This window comes from Poecile atricapillus, chromosome 3, assembly GCF_030490865.1.
Source record: "Poecile atricapillus isolate bPoeAtr1 chromosome 3, bPoeAtr1.hap1, whole genome shotgun sequence".
Classification (NCBI taxonomy): domain Eukaryota; kingdom Metazoa; phylum Chordata; class Aves; order Passeriformes; family Paridae; genus Poecile; species Poecile atricapillus.
Genome location: NC_081251.1, coordinates 70975481 through 70995156, shown reverse-complemented (window position 1 = coordinate 70995156; position 19676 = coordinate 70975481).

The following is a 19676-nucleotide window of genomic DNA, read 5'->3' as shown; positions in this document are numbered from 1 at the left end:
TTGCCTGAATACAAAATATTTGAAAAGTAGCTTAAAAATAATGAATTGTTTTGCTGGAGACCATTGAATTGTTGATAATAGTCGCTATTATGCTATTATGTTGATTGATAATTTTACTTGGAGGGTAATATCATTATCCCAATCTGCTTTACGAGACAACTTTGTAATGGTGAAAGTTAACTTTTGATTGCGGTTTATCGTAGGCTCTACTGCCTGATATTTAGAAAATAACCTGTTGAAATGTCTGAAGGTTTTCTACTTAGCTGTATAATCTAAGTTTATTTCTTTCGAGTGACTGAATTAAAGAAAAAAGTAATTCAAGTTAATTTTTTAGGATATCTGTGTACTTTTTTAACTCTTCTATAAATTTGACTTGTTCTAGATGAAATTTAAAAACCTGAAGTAGAAAAAAAACTTCTCTTGATATTTTTTTTAATCTGGCTGTACTTTGGAGAAATTATATAAGCTTAAAAATTATTTCTTTGCAAAATATTTTCTTACAAGTAGTGATTTCCTAAGGATTTTTAATCTTATTAGTAGATGATGTGCAACTTTGCAGTCTGTCATATTTTCCTCAATTTGCTAATGTTGCAAGTTCAACTAACAATGAAGGTCACTTGTAATCAAAGGTAATGAAGGAGAAAATTAACTTCTCTTTTATTCAGAATATGCCTCCTTTGTATATATGGTTTACAAGAAGGTTACTGTGTGCATTCAATCATTTTACATTCTGATTTATGGTATCTTTTTACAAAAGAAATGGGGAAGAGGGGGAAAATGAGAAAATAAATGGCACAACTGCAGATACTACCTGGAGGAATTAGACTTATATTGTAGCTAGAGAGAATTTTTTGTGTTTCTTTTCCTTTCTAGAAATACCAGTAAGATTTCAAATTCCCATTTCCTTTAAAACTATTCTATATTTCAACATTTTATCTGTTCTTCCAAAAGAGTTTTCTTCTTGTATATTTTTTAATTCAGAGGCTTGCCAGGATGTGTTCATGTATTTTGTAATGCTTGTACATTCTGCAATCTGAGGAAGTTGAGAATCTGATGAACCTAGATACATGTTTCTATGGATGTCCTAGCCTTTATCCAGTTGTTAATAATGAATCTGAGGAAGATGTCTTTCTAATGCATAGCACAACTACATGCTGCTTAACTATGCAGGTTGGGCTAGTTTTTCAACCAGAGTTTTGTTGAGGAAGAGCTGGCTACATCCTAACCTGAAAGGTACTGAGGGGTTTCTTCTAGGCTATACAAAAAGCAGTAGAAATTTTGCTGTACCTTTGGAATGGAAAGCTGAAGTCATATGTTTTTTCTCAGGCTGATGATTTAGCAGGCTTCTAATCTCTGTGAGCTCACAAACATGATTTCTCTAGGTGCCGTGTGGCACAGGAGCATCTGGCCTTTGCAGTGTTCATGGTGTACAGGTCCATGGCTGTTGTTTAAACTTCAACTCTATACTTTGCCTTGGAGGTGGGGTTGTGTGTATGTGTGCAGGTGCTGTTTGAAGTTAGGACAGGGACAGGGAGAGCTCACTTAATCTTTTTGAACTCTCCTGCTATGGATGGCATGTTACTGACACATTGGTGGTTCAGCTTACCTAGGCAGCAGCCCTATAAACTCCCAGGGAACTTTCTGAAAATTTGGGAGTTTAGGAATAAACTTCTAAAACCCTGTTTCTGCTTTTTTTCTACCTGTTTTTGGTTTTTAACTGCCCATCCACAGATTCAAACTGGTTCGTTGGTCAGCAGATTGAAGTAAAATTTTAAAATGTGCTACCTTTTCCAACATTTTCAGTGCTAAACCCGAACAGAGATGAAGAGGAATATTTCCCTGTCTTAAAATGTCTTTTAAAAACTGACTGCTTTGAAGTTTGAAGTGTTATAACAAGTCCTTGTCACAATGGATTAGTGAACGTGGAATATATCAAGCTGTCACCAGGGAGTGTAGGACTCAAGAATGGCTGTGACAGTCCAGACCAGAGATGTGTCCAGCACAGTATCTTCTCTCAAACAGTGCCGGCAGCAGGCTTTGAGGGCAGAGTCGCAGACAGGGCAGGAATGCAACTCTAGCTCCCCAGAGTATTCTCCCCAGCTCCCATGTTTGTGGCTCAGGGACTTTTTGAGTATCACTGTCATTAGTCGCCTTTGGTAGGCACTGTAAATATGTCACAAAGTGCTGCCTGGGCATCTGCCCTACGAGGAAGCTTGCATGTACATCAGGACAGAGCTGGTTACTCAGCCTGGTGTGCCCTGCAAGGAAACATGCAAATGTACATGGGTTAGGAGGCAGCAGGTCATTGAGCCTAGTCAGTCACTGTGGAGCCTGCATCCCCTGGCACTGCTGTGTTTGTTGACACTGATGTGAAGTTTCATGCTTATTGTCAAATTTTGAAGATTTTTAAAGAAAAACAGGAAGTTAAAAAGAAAATAGTATGCATATATGCCACAGCTTTGTTTCCAGGATTTGAATCCTGGACCTTACATACTTCATTAGATTCTTAGTGTATCGGTGAATTCACATTAGCTACTGCTTGTGCACTGCTTGCAAAGACAGCCCATGTGGGTAGACAAGTTCACAGCTGGCTTTCTCCTTCCCTAGCAGGGACACTGTGCCAGGGGGAGGATTTGCTTCAGGCTTTTCAATGTCAACAACAACAACTACAACAACAACAACAACATTTTATTGGTATTTATTACTTTTATCTCTGAAATATTTCTCTGAAATACAAACTACTTGCCTTGCTTTCCTTTTTGTCTACTGCATGTCTGAAGTCCATTTTGTGCTCCCTGAATTGGTGGGAAATATATTTTGAGTCTCGTAGGCAATGTGAAGAGGAAGATTCTGCCCTGGTTTTCTTCTCGTTGTACCTTCTCTCTTAAACATACAGGATTTTACCATCTTTATGTGCTGCATGCACACAGAAAGAAACTTGACCTTAGATACTTTACAAATCTGTGCAAAAAGAGTGCTCAAAATAAGACATAAAGCTTGCATTCGCTTTTCAGGATGAGTATAAACTGCTTTCAGTGGTATAAGCACAAAGGTATCAAAAATCAGAACTTAAAAGTATGAAAACTAAAGCAGAAACAATTAGCCAAGTCTGAATGTAGGTACAGGTGATTCCATGTTGAAAGTCTTCCTCTCAGAAGTAACGATGGAGCCAGAAATATCTCTGAAATCCAGAAAGTCTTCTCTAAATGTAGCCATGCTGCATTCACTTAACTGTATGTGACATTTCTTTCTTTTCAGGGCTTACTTGTATCCTAACCCTTACATTGTGCATTCATTTCTTGTTAATCAGGGTCTGGCAAGTCACTGTTTTTTACCATTTCACATTCTTTTGATCAAAAGGTCTTGCATACTGTGGCTTATCGCTCAACCAAATCATGCTCACAATGTCTCACCTATACAGCACTACACTATTTTATTGATTTCTACCCTCCTCCCCAGCATTTTTTGGTGCTTATCTCTGCAGTATCTGAAGCATAACAGCTTAATAGATTGACAGGAAACCTTCAAGGCAGTGTTGCATACAGGGTCATTCCAGCAGTAATTTTAGAAGAAAATAAAACAGCTTTTCTGTCATAATAAAGAGCATTCAGGAGGAGGAACAGAAAAAAGAGAGAAAGAAACAAGAAAGCCGCTGTTGCTTACATGAGGAAACAAAAAGATCAGTTGATAGAAGAACTAGCACAGGTAGCAATTATTCACAGAGCTATGGGATTTTTCATACTGGCTTTAATGATTAAAGTCTAAGATGTGAAATGGGAGTGGTGAGTGAATTTTAAAGATCAGTGTCCAAAGTCGTATGTTTGAAAATACTAGGTTTGTGTGGTTGTTTTGTTTGGTTTGGTTTTTAAAGAAAGGGCATAATGATAGCTTCTTTTCTTATTGACATTACCTTGATTTGTGGGTTTATTTTCTCTCTTTTTATAACTATATGTCATTTATTTATTTCTTTTCAACTGTCTGTAGATGACTGTCTAAAATAATGAGGATAAATGTTGTATAATGTGCATAATGTGCAAACACACACACATATATATATATATATAAAATTCTGGATGTGAGTAAGGAGTAAACTCCTTGGCATTACAAAGCCCTGGACTTTGAGCAGTTGCATGGCTAAAGTAGAATTGAAGATTGCATATGAACAGGAGATCAGAAAACAGAGATGTGACCCCAAACCTGAGGACATGGTCAGTGACACCTCCACGAAAGTGTTTTGTATGAGCTCAGCTGGATTATTAAGACATGTAACTTATTAAAATTGTTTGAAAGATAAAAGGATCCTGGCCATTTCTGTCACATAATGCCAAAACCATTTTTCAGCTAACCATATATATTTTCAACTGTATATTGTATATTTTCAACCTTTTGTGAAAGTTTGGCTGCATTTGAAAAGGTGCTGAAACACATTTAAGGCCACAGAGGCACCACTGGGATTTGAAAACAGTTAAGGAAAGAAGGCAAGAAAGCACCACCTCTGTTTGAAGCCAAGTCCTTTTGTAAATTACCCTGCACTTATCTTTGCTTTTTTTCATGTGTGAGTTCCTTCTGCAGATCTCATCTTACACTTCCCTCAAACGACCATGAATCAGTAAATCACAACCTTTACAAGGTCTCCTGTGCTCTCTGAGAGTTTGAGTCTACTGTGGGAGTAGTAAAAACAGCAGGTTGCCTCACTTGTAGGCCCCTATTTGAAACATGACATTGTTATACAGTGGGCAGAACTATCAATCTTCATCTGGAGCTTTCAATGTGAGTAACTTAGAAAAATGGGTTTTGTTATTTCAGATATACCTTTTGCATATTCCATCACAATGTACCAAATTCACCAGAATAAAGAGACTAAAAAGTACAGAATGTGGTCAATTAAAACTAAAACATTTCACACACTTCTGATTCATGGAACCACTGTAAATGAGACAGAATCATGGAACAGCCCAGACTGGAAAGGACCTCAAAAGATCATCTGGGATTACCTAGAACCCTGTTCCATTGCATCTTGAACACCTCCAGAGATGGGGAGTCCTTTTACCATGTCCCTGGAGTGGTTTTTTGGATACCTGAATGACACCAGGATATGAATAGCCTGGAGAGGAAGCATTCAAGAAGAAATGCTAAAAATTGCCTTAAGGGGGAAGTAAGAGTGATTTTTCCTTGTTCGTTTTATGTGTTAGAAGCACCTCAGCAGAGCAGATATGAGTTGTCTTGTTACCTTTTGAGTACAGAAAGAATATTTATAAATCATGTGCTAGACTTCACATCAGGCAGTCAGTGGGGTAACAAAAGCTAATAAAGTGCCATCACAGCAGACCAACAGAACAGGAATCAAATGGCTGCAGGTAACTTCAAGGAGGTTATGAACTTCAAGGCTGCACTATACACATTTATTTTTTAATGCAATAACTTAAAGTGAAAAGACGAAATGTATTGTACATGGTCTTGATTTTAGCAGGATTCCACTGAGAAAACATCCTGCTGTAGACATAAAATTAGTCTGGTTTGACTTGCTAGAATCTGTCTTTTCAGATTACATGGAGATGCTTCTGAGACACAAGAAGTGTTGCTAAGGCAAAATGCATTAAGAATTACATTCAGTGCTTCAGGGCACTGAATAGGCATTTTTTTACCCTTAGAATTTACTTGCTTGTCTGCACTTTTCACATATTGCACTCAACTCCCAGTTGGAGCTGGTAGTGGACAAAATAGAGAGGTTTATGTAAATTCTTGATCTACAGGTAAAGAGTTGATCTTTCTGAAACATGGGGATTAGTTTTTCATCATTAGAAATTAAAATCTATGCTGAATCTGATATCAAGTGTATTGTGAAAAGAAAATTGTATCTTTTATTCATAGTCTTAGTTTGGTCATAATAGCTACAAGTTCATCAGCCAGATTTCAGAACAGCTCCTCTGGAGATGAAGTCATGGACAATTTTTTCTAGAAACCACGTTTCAGATTATGTCAGTGAAGAAAAACCTGCAGCAGGGTTTAGGAACCTCTTTAATGACTCTGTGATGTTGAGGCTCACCCAAGAGGAGAAGGCTTAAAAAGATTTATTATCTCTTAAGCTTAGCATATTTCAAGGTTCTCAAGGAGGTGAAGGGCCTCTCTAGATAGAGAACTTCTGTCTGGAATGTATCTCTTCTTATGCCTGAAGGGCTCAATTGTGACATTTGAGATCTAATTTTGCACTGAAACTCAGCTGCTTCTAGTGTTGGATTGGGCTTCTTTTAAGAAAATGAATTGCCTTAGGCTGTCTTCCTTAAAATATGACTCTTCCAGATGCCAGTTTTTCTTAAAGGAAAAAAAGCCTGGTACTGGCTATGTTTAACAAATATCTCTCCCAAGAATTTCTGCAAAACCATTTACTGCAGAACTGACCAGTTTCAGCCCCAGGCTTATGGGAGATTTGCTTAGCACTTGTCTAGAGATCTGAGCTATTTATTAGCTCAGCATTGCTTTTTATTGTGAAAATATAAACCACACAGTGTTAATGAATGCAAGTAAAAATATAGATATATCTAGTGTGATGTCCAGAGTCAAAACATGGGTAGCATGGCTCTCTTGACAATGGGACATCTCTATAAGGTGTTGTATTAGGTAAGAACAGTAATAGTGGTGAAACAGAATCCCAAGTATTTCTTGGTATTGAGTGGCTATTTCTACCCCAAGTTAGCTGCAGGTGTCAGCCATCCACCCACTGCTTACATTGTTCAGACAAGCACATTCTTCTTCCCATGCTCTAGAGATGCAGATTGTGCCAAACAAGTGGAGATTCTGGTCAACTTTTGGATTCTGTGAACTCTTTTTGGGCTGACTTCAAGAGAGATTCCCAGTAATGTTTTTTGTGGTTGTTTGCGTGAGAAGCAGTACATTCACTTTCCTTGTATGATTCATCAATTTTCTGTATTTCTTTAAACAGTTCTAACAAAAATTGTCTCTCTGCTTATGTTGCAGAGGGATTATGTATGAATAAGTCTTGCAGCCACTATCAGGCTTGATACAAATAGGTTGTGTCCAATACATGGATCATCAAGCTTTGAAAAAAATAAATGCTTAACATGAAACAGAGTCCTGCAATTCTTCTTCCCTTGAGGATTTCAGCTACTTTGGCTTCTCTTAAGATTACCATGAGTCTCCATCCTTTGAGAAAAGCTACAAATTGGTCCATTGAGAACAGTATTTAGGTGGTTTGAATGTTTCCTGGTCTTCAAGCCCTGTCTGTAGACTAAGTGGTGTAGAGCTGTGTTCTGTAGCAGTGACAGCTCACAAGCAGAACCGTCAGCTTCTACAAGAAAAGCAGTAACAGCGTTAGAAAGTATGTAAATTTTTGCAAGTGACATCTTCCTCCTGTGATGGTGATACATACTGTGAGTACACTGTTATCGAAAAGATATTCTTCACTGTTTAGAAATCAGACAAGATTTTTCTTATCTGTGCTTTACTGAAAAAGTAAAGCCCAAGCTCCTTTAGGTGATTTTCTATGGATTTTTACATCCATAACATGAACATGTAAAAATACATTTTAGAAATTTCACATTCAGTGGATAAAAATTCCTCTGCTGGGACCTTTTAACATCTGATCAGAAAGAACTTTGCTTCCTAACAGAGCCTTAGGGATTTTCTTTGCTACCTTGCTTTGGGTGGCAAGCAGCTTTTTGTAGTTGTGTATACCTGAATTCTCTGGTTTGGCACAAGCCATTGGGAGCTCTCAAATACTTTCTTAAGAATCATCCCGTAACACACTGAAAAAAAATCTATTTTAACTTGTGACTTCAGACAAACATGTGAGTGTTGCCCATCAATGTCTTCCATATCCGACTTCTTTGCATGTCTAAAGAATACCTACCATGGAGGAAATTCAGTGTTCTCTGCCACATAAACATTTAACCATGGAAAGATTTTTATACAAGGCTCTGCTTATTTCAGAGGATCCCTTGGGAGCCCAACTCAGAGAAGCCCATCAAGGAGTTCTGGATGGTTTCAAATTGCCTCACATGTCATCATTGTTAGAGGCTTCTTCTGGCAAGCCTGAGTTATTGCCTCTATCAATTGCAAGTAAAAGGGGATTTTTCATCTTATCAACCAATTTTGCTAACAAGTGTGGCTTGACAGCTCCATTCAGGATGCTGATAGCTTTTATTCCAGGCTTCAGAATACAGTGCCCAAGGGAACACTCAGTGAGCTACAGCAATTACAACTTTTAGCTGTGCTTTCTTCACTGCTTATTTTCAAGCAGAGAGATTATCTGACATAAGTTTAACCCTTTCATCAACTGACATATTTGTTTCCCAGGGTCTCAGGTCACTGCTGTTGGCACACTGGTGCACACACTAGGTTTCCTGGTATATGTGAGCCAGATTATCATTGTGGCTTAAACCAAATTGTGCATAAGCACTACAGTTTAGCACAGGCTCTCGCAGACCTACAGTGATGTTCACAGAGTGCTCCATCTAGGCTAGTTTACCCTGCCTCTCAGACAGCCTGTTAGGCTTAGGTGCCACAAGAAATACCATTAAATGCCAATGCCATGACCAATTTAGCTAATTAAGAATGTTTGTATGTCTCCACTAAACTCCATCATGCAGGGTAGAAATTAAGTTGATGCCTATATAGGTTTTGTGAGACAGAATTGCTTATTTGGTATTTCTTATTAAAATGATTGTAGGAATGTTTTTTTCTTGAATGCTCGATGTGGGCATGCACCTGCAAGCCAATGGGTACTTCTTAACTGAAAGTTTTCTCTCCATGAATTGTCACATGTCTCATCATGAGCTGCTAAGTATTATGTTTTGTTCATATTTTTCCTTTCACTCAAGAATATTGGATAGTTTTGACTTTTCTGTTCCTTCTTGGCAGTGAATGGATTTAAAAATGGCACTTGAATGAGAAGGAAGTTGCTCAGATTTGTTAGAAACTGCTGCTTTCTGAAGCCAGTGGGTTATGTATTAACTACCACCGTCCCTGCCTGGCTGGAGATTTGAATTAGATACATAGCAGGGTCAGTGATTATGAAGTATTTGCCCACTGTGGAGTCCTGCATTCACATTCTAAGCACAAATTCATGGCCATAACACATGGGAGGTAATACACATGGGTTGGATCTGAAAGGAAATAATATTCTCTCACAAGGAGGCACTTCTGTCTGGAGATGAATATTCTTACTTCCGGATTACTCCTGAGAAACCTTGTCACTATCCAATTTAATAGGAGAGACTTTCCTACTAAATGCGAGTGTTTTGCAGGTGAAAAGCATTACTTTCTCTCTTAGCAGTTCTATTAATGACATTGCTCTGGGGTTTTCACACTGTGTTAAATCTCTCAAACCTGCCTTTTGATGCCAGCTAAATAGTAACCATTTTTCAACTATAACCCAATTCTGAATTTCTTTCCCTGCTGTCTTCACAGAAGTCTCTGACACTGGGAGTTTTCCTAGAAGTCTGGTTTTAATTTTCTTCCCTTTTTCTTTTCCCACTTGACTCTTACCAAAGTGACTTGGCTTGGTCATAAATTTTGGAATACTACATTCAATCTGCAAATAAACCAACTTTAACATATCTTGATAACATACACTTGATCAATATTAAAAGTTTGTGAAGGTGTGCTCCATACCTTGGAGCACACAGGGAAAGTCATACAGGGCCATCCAGTTCTATATGGAAGGAAGCACAGTTGTACTAAATGATCCTTCTCTAGAGTCAGGAGCTCTGAAATCATTTCAGCAGTGCTAGGCTCAGCCTGTGTGACACCATCAGGGAATGGATCTGATAATCAACCTAATGACACAGCACTCTTTGGTCTCACCAGACACCAATCTGTGCAGAAGTTCCTGTCATTTGTGTAGTTAGCAGCCCACATGGACATTCCCAAAGCAGTCTTCACCAAGCTGTAGAAATAAACCCACAGAGAGCTTTCAAGTTAGTCCTTTGCTACCTACACAGCAAAGCAGTGCACAGCTCTGTGGTCTCTTACATATGTGATGTCCCACATTAAGTTTAATTTTAAGTTTACCAAAGTTCCTCCTTTGAATTTCCATGCAGTGTTCACAGGGAAGTAGCACACACAGTCTATTTGCAGATAACTCGTAAAGTGAGTAGGGAACAGGTGTGAAAGGTTCAGGGTTGCAATACTTTAAAGACTATGCTGAAATTCGTTGGATTGTCTCATATCTCTTTGATCTTTAATTTCCTTTTCACTGTGTAATTTCACAGAAGTGTGCTCAAAATGAGTGGTGATGGGGCATGAAAAATCAGAATGAAAAACTAAGTATATTTGTCCTAGCAAAAGGCACATATAACTTATTTTAGGCAGCCTGAGTGTTCTTATTTCCATTGAAACCTCTTTCTGCAATTCTAGTGATGTTAAGAAACATTAGAAGATATATTTACATGTAGTTTATACCCAGAGAAGTATAAAGGGGTGAAGGAAGCTGTCATGAATATAATTAAGATTTCCAGTAGAGGAATGTTTTAAGCTCTAATGAGCAGAAGGCTTCATAGACCAATGTAGAGCACTGATACCAACTTACTAAATTCTCCCACTGTAAAGATGAGTTGGGAGCTCAAGCTGTCTGCTCCAGAGGGGTGACAGCAGCGGTGTTAAGAAAAATCTTTCTTCTGCTTTCAAGCCTTCTACTTGCATATTTCCTGTCAAGATTTTGGAAGCAGATAAGGCAGCTGCCAGGGCTGGAAGAAGGCCACCACTGCAGGCCAGTGTATCAGACTGCTTGGGCAAAGCTGTGACAGGTGGTGGCAGGAAGGATGGAGAAGGTGCAGGAGTAGGGAGGGGATAAGAAGAAGTCAACAAGAGGCTTGAAGACTCTGCTTAAGAGGAATTAACAATAAACTTTTAGCATATTGCTGTTGCTCAATATTGAGTTTGTTGCTTTAATATTAAAAGGTGGATAAATAGAAGATTCAGCAGTCCCAGGAAAAGTAGTTTGATATAGCCCATAAGCATCCTTACAGTTTCAGGAGCTCCTTAAAATTGATGGAAAGCTCTCTCTTGTTAATTATTATACTTCTTCACCCTACCAGAGCACTGGGAAATGAACTCAGTGTGACTCAGGAGCAAGTATGTTTCTCCATACCCAGAGCTGGCAGCCAAATGGGTCATGTGTAAGCTGGCACTGACTGTGCAGGTTCCTATTTCTATTCCAGCACCAGCTGGAGAAGAAGCTGACTTTTCTGTCTTCTGAGGACAGCAGCACTGAATATTGGCAAACATTACTGTGCAATTCAGGAGCAAAATATTATGCCCTTTCAAAACTCAAATCCTTTCTTTCATTCTGAAAAAAACTGGCTTTGAGTGCTGTTTCATGACAAGATGCTCACTATGTCCCCAACAATCCTTGCAATGGGATTGTTGCATGGTTTCTGTTAATAATCACCTTCCCAGTCAAAGAAAGTGAAGAAAGGGGCTCGAGCATATATTACAAGAGTTACACACCTGGAGATGCACAATGTGCAATTTTTTTCCAACCAGCTCATAGCTGTACAGCTGAGTGAGCTAAGAGATGAAAAATTAATGGTGGACTGAGAAGTGGGATTTGTTAGTATTGCCGAAAAGCCTGAGACCTAGTGAGAACCTTACTATTATCCTGCTGTTGGCATTTCTTGGGACTTACTAGCTTGAATGCTGGCAACGCCACTAATGAGGGAGTCTGTGCACTGCCTGGAGTGTCCATGTTTCATTTCATTTTCTGACTAACTGATTCTCTGAGGAACTTGAAGCTCTCACATAGTTTGATTTGTGATGAAGCAGGAGATGTAAATTTTTGTTTTCTTTACTCATTTTCTCTGTTGGAAGGCAGAAGCCTTTCTAGTCACCTGTTAGTTCAGGCCCAGATTTTTGTGATCATATACCCAGGCCTCCTTTTCACTTTATACTGCGCTAGTAAATTCAGTAGCTGCATCTGCAGGTTTTTAGGATATTCAGTATTTTAATCACTAAGCTTTCCAGAACTGCCAGTCAGAAATCCACAAGGGAAGGCTTGAAAAACATCAGCTGTAGTAGTAGTAATAATAATAATGATGATGACGATGATGATGAAGTAACATTTATTGCTCTTACCTATTCATTTTGTCATCTTGTGACTGAATGCCAGAGTGCATGTGCATCACATTTTTGACCATATTTCCCTAGCCAACAGCATTAGGAATGTTTTTAAAGGTATTTCAGATTCTCACAGAGACACATCCACAATTGTGGTAGAAGCAAAATAGCAGGTATCTTGAGAATCTGCATGAAATTGGGAGAATTGACAATGCTATAGATTTCCCTCAAAGTCTGACCTTAATGAAACTGAAACGATTCTTTGCACAAAATTTTCATTGTGTCTATTGTTGCACTGGGACTTTTTGCAGCCAAAAGCATGTGCTTCTTTTTGGTTGTGCCACAATACCCATAGATACATCAATACTTCCCTCTCCTGTGTAAACTAGCTAGTGGGTAATTGTTTCATTTTTGTTTTAAAAATCTGCAATTTCCTAAGGTACACCTCACAGACCCCCACAGACTGTAAGTGAGAACATTCCCACAGGATGCTCTTCTTGCTGTGCTACACCCCGCATGTCTCCCTTCTTACCAGACATGACAATTTAACGCCTTCTCATCTCTGACACAACGTGGTTTTGAGCCTATGACAACGGAGTGGGAGTCAAGCCTCCCAGATTATAGCAGCCCAGAGAAATTCAAAGAGCCGTGTAGCTGCTCTGCCTGAGGCCAGGGCACAGTAAATGGGAGATGGCTCAGTCTGTAACCACATTCAGCTGAGCTGAACCCTTCAGCAGAGGCACAGGGGTCTGCCAGCCCAGCCGTGAGCTTAAAGCCCCAAGTTTGTCCTGTCAGCCCTGTCACTGGTGCAGTCTGGCAAAGATCCCTGCTGTGTCTTTGGTGTTTGATTGTCCCCACCTTCCTTCTTTGTAAAGGGATAGAAATGCTCACTCTCATTTTAGATGTGGTATGCATGCATGCATACATATAGATGCAATATGTGTACATATATATACATACACATAAACTCTTTAGTGTTCCAGGATTTGTTTTCATCAAGGATTGAAAGTTATAACTTCAGGTCTGGGGATTTTTTTTTTTAATATTTCTGAAGTAACCATAAATCCTGCCTGGTTTTTGAACTCTTATTTCTCAGGCCCTAAATCACCATCCATTTATCTTCAGATTTCATACATTGTATGATGAGGAGTGTTCTGAATTTCCAAACAGCTTCCATAAATTATTTAGAACTGAAAATGTCATGTTTAAAAAAAAGTGAAGGTAAATATACTGAGCATCTTTGCTGGTGATGGAGTCCTGAGAATAAAAGCGGAGGGGCTTGTGCTCCCTCTTTTGACCATGGCCTGGTCAGAACATCCTGAAGCTCAGGACAGCAAGATCTTTGGCATAACAGAATGTGGAGAGGATACATATGTCAAGAGACTTTTCACACTTCAGGAATGAAGCTGATTTTGCAGCCACAGTCTGAAGTTAGGGAGAGAAAAGAAGGCAGCTATGTTGCAAAGACATTGTGAGCCTTTGGATTGCTCTAAATGCCTAAGTCACTTTGTACGAATGTTTAGTTCAACAAATCCAGATAGGTACATATTAATGGAATTCTACCAGTTACAATGGGAGTCTGTAAAACATAAGCTCAAATCAGCAGAAACATTGGAGTCTTTTGTCTTACACCTGCTCTCTGTCCCATATTGCTTTTCAAACTGTTTTTTTGAATCTCACAGTTCTTTAAAGCTGTGGCATTTGGTGAAAAGGCTCACACATTCACACCTCAAATATTTAAAGTCCTCTTAAAACTCAAAAAAGTAAGTTGCACTCTAGAGAGGAGGGGAGCTAGGACTGCCAAGTGCTGTATTACCTCATCTGCTTGATCTGGGAATGCTCCCTCCAGCCTGGCAGAGGTGAAGGTCCTGGAGAACCATACTGGGACTTTATGGTGAACACTGACACAAGTTGCCCAGAGAGCTTGTGGAGCCTCCATCTCTGGAGATATTCAAGATATATGGATATGGTCCTAGGAAACTGGCTATGGCCAACCCTTCTTGGGCATGGGTTGGACTAGATGATTTCTAGAGATCCCATCCTATCTCAGTCCTTCTGTCAGTCTTTGATGAAAGTGGCTTTTCATATTTTGGAATTAGTGATTTAATTGAGGTCTTGAAATGGCACTTGACAGACTTGTCACTGAAGTGAGGACAGTGTGTGGGCCCAGAAGTGCTGACACACAGCAGGAGGTCAGCACTTAGCAGTGTCCACCAACATTGTTCATGTACCTGGTTACAGCCAAGGTGTGTCTGATGGTGGTACTGATCACCGTCCTGCGTTACGTTGCCATCTCCTGGGATAGCCACTCCATAACTCCTCCTGCCTCAAGCTACCTGGAACCTTCTGGTCACTCTCCTGTCCTTCCTCATCCTCACAAAACCACCACATGCCTCAGTGAGATCAGCAGTGTCACAGAGGGTGCTACCAGGCCATGGGAGGTGTTTCAGGGTTTGCTGTTTCGGAAGGTCAGGGGCAGGGAAGGTGCTTGTGAGTTGGGTAAAATGCAAGGTTTAGAAATCTCTGCATCATGACTCATTCCCCAGGACAATGCCTGTATGGCTTTGGCACCCTGGAAGGGATTGCTCTTTTCTCTGGAGCAGCCTCACAAAGCTGTTCAGGAGTGAGCTCTGCCTCCTGTCTCTCTGTAGGAAGAGTGCAGCAGTGCAGTTAACTGAACCAGTAAAGCTTTTCTGATCCTAGGCTAGCACCAAGTGGTGCTGCATGTTTGATATTCATACCACTAGGGATGAAGCAGAGCCCAATGCCCAGTTAAAATCCTGTGTGCACCCTAAATTCCTCAAGACTGCACAGCAGATGTAGAGGTATTTCCATATATCCATAAATTCTGGTTTATATGCAACATTGGTGTCTCTGCTGGATCTGGAAATCTTATATATGGAAATCCTTGAACTGTGGCCATTAAGCTTCTTTAAAAATATGTCTAGATGTAAATAACATACATTTATAAACAAATCTGCTGCTTTGGAGGTTTGAGAACGGCATCTAGTTTCTTGTGATGTTGTTAAAATGACCATAATATGCAGAACTTTAGTGGAATTCCTTCACCTGTGCTGCTAGTTTGGGAGACATTTCAGGGGGTTTTGATAATTATTACCTACACTTTTCTCACTGTGCTAACCTGTAATTCTGCAAGTTTTCTCTCACAGAATAGAAGTGACCTACTTTAGTGTTATACTGCATATAGAATGACTGCTTGTGTTTTCTCACCAAAGTTTATTGCAGTTAGAAGTGAGTTGCTGGTAAATTAAAAAAAAAAAACAACTCCTCCGTGTGGAGAGTGATTAAACCCAGACCTATACTTGTATATAGATCTTTGTGGCCTGCTGTGGTCAGGTTAATGTAATTTGCTTGAATGTTTTTTGCAATAACTTTTCCTTGAAAGTTCCAAAATTCAGCAAGTTCATTCATCCTCCAGGGAATTTTCCTGTTTCCCAGTTTATCAGGGGAAGTCTTAACTGCCAGGTACTGCTGCAGCTTAAGGAGCATCCCAGCTCTAGAAGAATCTGGGTTCTGAACTGAGGTCTCTGGAACTTCAGGAAGGAGTTTAATGATAAAACGTTTTCTTCTCCAATGTCCAAAAAGATGTTAAACTCGTCTTGGGGTGAATCAGTTTCCAGGGCTGGAAGGCTTCATTGGCACAACTAAATGGTTGAGGTGTTGAAAGGATTAGAAAATGTATCTGAACACAAGGTGGCACTGTAGGAATTAACTTCACAGTGTTTAATTCATTTTCTGAGTTAATGGATTTTTTTGTGGTGCTCTTAACAGGCCCACAGAGAGTATTCTTGCTTCCACATCTGTGTTTTCAGGAATTTGTAAGGGTATATTTACTGTAAAATTAATAGGAATCAACCACAGCAATGTGGCTTAGCTGATCACAGGCTCTGCAATTTTTACTCTGACAAAACTGAACAAACACAATGGAAATACTAAACCCTTCCCCACCCTGTTTACAAAAATGCGAAAATATAGAGACTGAGGAGCATCTGTGCTATTGATTAAGTTATTGACTTGACAAGATGGGCTCAATCTGTATCATCCATCTCCTGCTCCTCTCTTGGTTGCTCTGCCCTAGGTGTAAAATGTATGATCATCGGGCCAGGGGCATTACCTTTATTCTACTTGGTGTGCTGCCTCACGGGGCTATCCAGTATGTGATCAGATTTCTAGCATCTATTAAAATATACATCAGTTTCAAGTTAAAAGCCATGATTTTAGCTACTGCCAGTCTCAAGAAGTTTATCTCAAGGACACTTTATTTCAATATCTTCAAGTTGTGATAGTGACTTAAAAAATCTGTAAATTGAAGTCAAATTTACTTTACCACTGACTTGTGTCTGGTGATTTCACATCTCATTGGCTAGAAATGTAGTGGAACAAGATGTTCTGTTGAATGTACAGAAGATTTTCTGAAACGTTTCTTGTTCTTTCATTGCTCTTTCATTTTCATAGACATGAAAATGTTTATAAAAACACATCTGGTCACTGTTTGCCTTGTTGGATGTCATAAAATATACCGTGCACACAGAGCATTTGGGCTGAGGAGGTGTCCAGTATTTTTTTTCTTCAATGTGTTCACAAATGCTGCTCCAGTTATTAGAATTTGGAATCCTGTCATCAGCCACAAGTGCTCAAAATCTGTGAACTTCTCTTCATAGTCAAGGCTTTATCTTACAGAACACTATATGCTTTTTTCTTCTTATGGTCCCAAACATAAATGTTGTCCCTGTGTTTTTCAAACCTGGTTTCTTAGGACACAAAATTATACTTAGATGGTTGGTTCAGACCGTCTTTTCACAGTGTTATCATCTATAAGCATTTTTATTGAAAAACCTTAAAATGCTCATGTGATCAGTCATCCAAGAGCTGGAACTTTAGCAGAAGAAAATATGTGATAAAACAATAACTGCTGGAAACATGTTCAAAACTTTTTCATGCAACTGCCATGGCACTAAAGTGAGGATCTAGCTGTGAGTTTCTCTGTATCTTTTTAACAAGACTATTTAGCTATGAATGACTGCCTTCATACAATTAGAGGGTACTTTATTTGTCTGTAGTTTTTTAGCCCCAGAACTTCCTGTACTGCCTGCCAATCATGGTATCAGACAATGCTCATATCACAAGGACTAAAAGCAATGCCCCTTGCCCTGTGGTACCAATGGCACCTGCCAGGGAATAACACTTTCATGTTACTTGTTGGAAAGATCAGGGGTCAGCTACTAACCTAAAATGAAAATTTTGGGCTTACTTTTAGTTTGTGATTCCATTCTATGTCAACTAATTGTATCAGTCAAATTTTATATGATTTTCAAATAGAAGTTTGCATATAGATGATGTATGGTACCCTCCAAGAAAGTCTGAAGGCTGACCACTGATCCAGAAGGCCTGGAGTCTTCTGGTTTTCGCTGTTCTTCCTTTAAAACATCTCTAGTTTGCACAATATTTCATAATTTGGAAAGAGAGAAATTATATAAGGAGCTGCTGAAACCTCCCGTGCTGGTGCATTGCTTAACCAATTCCCTGTCAGAGCCACCATATAGGCAACCTCCAAGACACTCAAAACCATTTCTCAGCTATGGTATTCCCAAAGTCAAAACTTGCAGGTGTCTCCATGTCTTTCCATCTCCATCTATAAATCCACCAGGATGCTAAGAACATCTCAAGCTGGAAAGAAGTGGAAAGAAGTGTCAAGAAATAATCTTGGGTCCTGGTGAGCTGCAAAGTTTAGCCCATGTTGGATCTCTGAGCACCTAATTTGCTCTCAGGTGGCACTGGTCCTGCAGATGCCTTGTACTTGACTGAAGGTCCTGTGAGCAGGCAGCAGCAGTTTTGAAGGTGGTAGTGGTACCAAACTGTAAGTATATATATAAGCACCTTCTGTGTTCCTTTTAGTTTTATGATCTGGGCCTTGGTTCCTAGGAACACATTTGTCCTGCAGATGTCAGCTCAGTGACACATGCTAGGAAGGTTTGGCTTAGCTCTGCTTCATAAGGAGGATATGGGTTTGGCAGTGATTCAGGACTCAATAGTTGCAAGCCTTTATTCTCAAACTACTTTGAAATGTGACAGCAGCAGAACTAAAAATAAATAGAAAACATGTATTTCTGTTTTTCAACTTTTAAAAAAAAAATTATTTTACTCTTTCAAAATATGTAAAAATTATGCCTGAGTGAACATATGTGTATTTATTAAAACACTTAACTAGGAAATTCTAATGAAATGAATCATCTTGTCTCTGGGCAGGGGGTATTGTATAACTAGGTAATCTTGAAGGTCCTTTTCAACTGAAACCATTCTATGATTCTATATTAATAGCTGAAAGTGTCTTTGACAGTACCATGTTGAATATAGAACAAAAGTACACATTCACAAGTCGGTTTTCTTATTTACCTAACAAATTAGGGAAGTATCCCAATTATTTACACTTTATGCTGTTAATAACTGTCTAATTTTACTGTTGGTTGTAGTAGCCATCCATTTAAATTAATATGTTGTATATGTTAATCACAGCAATGATCAGTGTAGGACAGTTTTGATGATGTTTACTCTTTGATGCTACCTAAAGCAGGTACAAATTTCATGTGGTATTCATTTCAATCTGCAGCCTCTGCTCTAGAAGAAGACACCTGGTTATTAAATAATAATAATTACTCAAAAAGTAATAATGGTAGGCTTAATTTTCAGATTTTTTTTTTTTTTTTATCCTAAATAAAATACTGGCAATCAGAACTTCTCAAAAAATGAGAGTGCCAGAGTGGAAAGCAACAGAAAATATTGTCAGTACAAAAGGCTGAATTCTTGTTTTTCCCTGGTTTGGGCCAGCAGGTATGGTAAGGGGTGAGCAACAAGAGAAGCATATTATTGTGGCTTAATGAATCAGTGCCAATCAGCCGAGCTGCACTGAGTACCAAGTGCACAACTGCTTAATAAATCAGCTGGACAGAGGTCCAAGCCAATGCATTTTGTCACTGTTTTGGAGTGGGTGGTGAACATGCAGAAGATGCAGTGCTGTGACTGTGGTGGGGAGACACAGCACCTCCATGGGCACAGCTGGTGAGCAGTGGGAGCCAATATCCCTCACACTTAGGCAGTACCCAGGCCTTGTACCTGTGACTCCACTGGAGGGATGCTGGCCTGGAGCATTCCTAGTTATCAGGAACAGAAAAAAGGTAATGAAAATTAGAAGTTTGCTGATGATTATTCGGTGGATTTCAGCTTTTTCTAAATACAAGACCAGTACTGTAAATGGCATGGATTAATTTCACAGGAACAAAGGCTTTTAAAAATAAATATTTACAGTTACTTCTTGAAAGCTTGTATTACGTAGCTGAGGGAGAAGGATCAGCCTGATTTTTTTTGTAGACAGAATAAAGTCTACTGATGCCTCTGTTGACATACACAAGTAGATACTGTCAGCTCTCATCTGAAATGCTCAGTGATATAAAGATTTCTTTGTGTTAGCCCACAATGTGAAAGGAAAATGATCAAATATAAGCCCAAGCCTCATTCCTCAATTATAGATTTCCTCTGCTTTGTTCATAGCAAATTAAAAAGACATTTGAAAGCAGGAAGGTTTGAGA